At 34.4% G+C, this 4,245-nt stretch overlaps 1 pseudogene across 1 annotated transcript; it reads left to right on the top strand.

Annotated features, from left to right (window-relative positions):
- The first annotated feature begins 297 nt into the window (after window positions 1-297).
- LOC309861988 (olfactory receptor 14C36-like) lies at window positions 298-1,250 on the top strand (annotated as a pseudogene). The gene has a single exon. The product of its transcript is annotated as an olfactory receptor 14C36-like (transcript).
- Window positions 1,251-4,245: the final 2,995 nt, after the last annotated feature.

Raw genomic sequence — 4,245 nt, 5'->3', positions numbered from 1 at the left:
AAAATATTAGGGGCTTCTGGGGTTATGGACATTGGGGAGGGTATGTGCAATGGTGAGTGCTGTGAAGTGTGTAAACCTGGTGATTTACAGACCAGCAACCATGGGGCTAATAATACATTATATGTTTATAAAAAATTTTTAAAAACACATTTTTATAAAATTAGGGGTTTCAATATAGATTATAATTAGGTAGGGGTCAAGACTAAACTATTTAAGAATGATATTTTCATAATTTGATATTTCATGAGCTCTGGATTTCACTTCTTACTTTCCAGGTAAAAAATGCATTACCCACAAATGTTAAATTCCACCATCATGATGGGATTTCTCCTCATGGGGTTTTCTGATGTGTGGGAATTATGGATTTTGCATGCCATAACCTTCTCTGTGATGTATGTAGTCACTCTGATGGGGAACATTATCACTGTTACTGTCACCAGCCTTGACAGGAGTCTTCACACACCCATGTATTTCTTCTTCAGGAATCTGTCCATCTTGGATGCCTGCTACATTTCTGTAACAGATCCTAACTCATGCATCAATTTCCTGCTTGACAGCAGCACCATTTCAAAGGCTGGATGTGTAGTTCAGGACTTCCTATTGGTTTTCTTTGTGTATGTGGAGCTTCTGTTTCTGATTATCATGGTCCATGACTGTCATGTGACAAGCTGCAAACCACTTCACTACCCTATGATCATAAACCCTCAAATCTGCATCCAAATGACTCTGGCTTCCACACTCAGTGGTCTCATATATGAGGATGTGCACACTGGCACACACTCTTACTGCCCTTCTGTCTGCCTAATGTCATCCATCAGTTTTGTTTTGTTTTGTAATATCACTTCACTGATAAAGTTCTACTTCTCTGATACCTTTAGTAATGAGATAGTGATCATTGCCTCTGATCTGGGGATTGGTGGTCACTGTTTCATTTTCATCATCAGGTCTTACATTCACATATTTTCTACCATTCTCACATTTCCAAGTGGTGTAGCCAAAAAAAAAAAATACTTTTTCTACTTCTGTCCCTCACATCCTTGTGGTGTCAGAATTTTATGTATACCTGAGGCCATCTGATAGTCCACTATCAAGGACATGGTCTTTTCTGTCTTCTATTCCATAACCCTTCACTCTTCAACCCTATTATCTACAGTCTTAGAAATGAACAAAGGAAATATGCCATTAATAAAATGAGGAGAATGTTTATTCAGGAAATGTATAGGAAATTGCTGAGGCTCATTCTATTTTAAAAGTCATGTTTTCAGCAATAAATTGAGAAATTGATTGAAATTCTATCAATATAACTGACAATAATAAATAATGCCATTAAAATATATCATTTATCAATATAATTTCCCTTCTGAACTGTTGAATTATCTGAGTATGTCACTGGAAAAAGGATCTAAAAAGGATCTAAAAAGAAATCCCTATTCATGCTTTGACAACTTAAGAACACTCACTAAAGGACACCTGGGTGGCTGAGTGGGTTAAAGCCTTTCTTTGCCTTTGGCTCAGGTAATGATCCCAGGGTCCTGGGATCAAGCACCATGTTGGGCTCTCCACTCAGCAGGGAGCCTGCTTCCTCCTCTCTCTCTGTCTGCTTCTCTGCTCATTTGTGATCTTTGTCTATCAAATAAATAAATAAAATATTAAAAAAGAACACTCACTAAAAATTTAAGTCTAAAAAGACAAAAATGTATCCTTAGAGGTATTTTATAGTAAGCTTATGTTTTGTATTTATTCATAATTTAAATATTTAATAACCTAGTATTAAACAGTAGTATAGAAGAAATTGTCACAATCGTTCAAAAGTAAATATGAAAAATATAGGATCTTCTGAATATCATGATATATAGATGCAATGCAGAAAAAAAAAAAGAAGTAAATTTGGTGGGGTTATGGAGTCATGTATGAGAGGATCAGAAATATTTACACAAGTAGTTCATTTGGCAAGGGAAATATAGATACATTATATTGTCATCAGACCAAAATTTTGCTGAAAATATTTTCAAGTGGCTTGGGGATACATTTACATGTTTATACTTTAAACATTTTTGCTAGATTGATTAAAGGATACAAATTTTCTCTACCCATTAATCCTCACATGCTTCTCCATACATCCATTAAGACAAGTGAGAAGTAAAAATAATGTTATTTTGCTTTCTGATAGTGTCATCTAAAAATATTTATATTTTTTGTTAATAATATCAGCCATTATATGGTAGATTACTGTAAGAATTAGAAACCTGAAGGTTTTAGTAGCTTAAGATAACAAAGGTTTACTTCTAGCTCATAGCATATGCCAAATGTGGGCTATCAGGGGACTCTCTGAAGTGGATGCATTGGACAGAGCCATTGAAAATAAGAACTCAGTCACACTAAAATGAGTTTTAAGCATTTACTTTAAAAAATACAAATAGAAAAAGTGGGATCATTCTCCATTCAGAAGCCACATGATTATTGCTGACCTGAAAATATTAGTGTTGTGGGTTCTTTCATAAATTTGGTATAATTTAAGGTAACTACTGGACACTTTGCAGGAAGATTTTGACATCCACAGTGAAGAAAGTGGAATTCTCAAGGAGACAAACATATATCAAATGTTAAAAAGAAATCCAAGTATGCATTTTGAAAACAGGCTTTAATGGTAAACAATGTAAACTGTATATTTTAAGAGATTCAAACACATATTTTGACATCAAGGAGAATCAGAGTACCAAAGGTATGGCATTCATGTGAAAAGAAATTTTGAAGTACATTTGAAAAGAAAAAGAGTCATAGCAGAACTTTTCTGTTTTAAAATAACATATAATAGTTGAGTATGGGAAAAGAGAATACCTAGTCAAGATTCAGTCACAGGGAGGAAGAAAATGTAAAAATGTGCACACCAGTTCTTCATGTCCTCGCCAGTCATTTCTGTTGATGTTTTATTGGCCAAGTAAGTCACATGGTCACACTTGCTGTCTAAGTGAGTAGTGGGCAACCTACCCCCTCTTTAAGAAGGGGAAATGAACAATAATGCCATTAAGTACTAGAAATTATCTATATCTCCTGACTCAAAAGACGAAATGTGAGATTCTGACTGCCTGTTGTCTATGCATTATGATCACTGTATATATTCTAAGACATCACATCATAACAAACATTTCCAAAGCATAATATGTGTAACATGAAGTGACACCAGTTGTACAAAGCCTTGAATGCATTTATCTTATCAACTCTTTAACAACCTCATGTAACTGATAATAATGTTCCCACATTTTAGAGATGAGTGCCCTGGTTTAGAAATATATGAGTTTGCCTATTTTCTATTGTATTTATTTATGCTTTCATAATTTTATTCTATGGTTTTTCTAATACTTTGGGCTCAGTTTGTACTTAAAAAAAATGGTCCTTGTGTCTTAAACTTAGATAATTAGACATAGACAGAGTTAATACTATAAAGTTACCTCTAAATACTGCTTTTGTTGAGTCACATAAATTTTGCTATGTTGTGTTATATTTGTTTTTATGGGATTTTACTGATTTCAAATTTGATTTTCTTTTTTTTTAAGATTTTATTTATTTATTTGACAGACAGAGAGGCAAGCAGAGAGAGAGAGGAGGAGGAGGAAGCAGGCTCTCTGCAGAGAAGAGAGCCCGATGCGGGACTCGATTCCAGGACCCCGAGATCATGACCTGAGCCATAGGCAGAGGCTTTAACCCACTGAGCCACCCAGGCACCTCAAATTCGATTTTCTTTTTGTCTTATTGGTTGCAAAATAGTATGTTGTTTAATTGCCATAAATTGACGGTTTTCCAATTTTTCTATTGTTATTAATTTCTAGCTTTATGACATTGTGGTAGAAAACTTGATCTTTGACCTAACATATGACCTATCTTGGGCAGTGCTGCTTGTGTGTTTGAGAAGAAAAAAAAAAAAAAGAGGTATATTCTGCTGCTATTGGATGGAATGTCCTATATATGATCACTAAGTACATTTAGTCTATAGTGATGTTCATGTTCACGTTATTGATTTATTTATTGATTCTCTGTAGAGGTGATCTATTAGAAATTGATATAATGGCCTGGGAATACTTCTTAATAGCTCATAACTTCACTCTCTGAGTCCTCGGGTTTTCTCTCTACTTCCTTTGGAATAAATAAACTGACTTTGGAACAGAGTACACTTGTCAAGTAGTCTAAAATCGTTGTTGTTGTTGTATAAAATGTCTGTTCCTGCATGGTATATAAACTTCACAAAAC

This window comes from Mustela nivalis (genome assembly GCF_964662115.1).
Source record: "Mustela nivalis genome assembly, chromosome: 3".
Taxonomy (NCBI): Eukaryota; Metazoa; Chordata; class Mammalia; order Carnivora; family Mustelidae; genus Mustela; species Mustela nivalis.
This window is presented reverse-complemented; position numbering and strand designations above follow the sequence as displayed.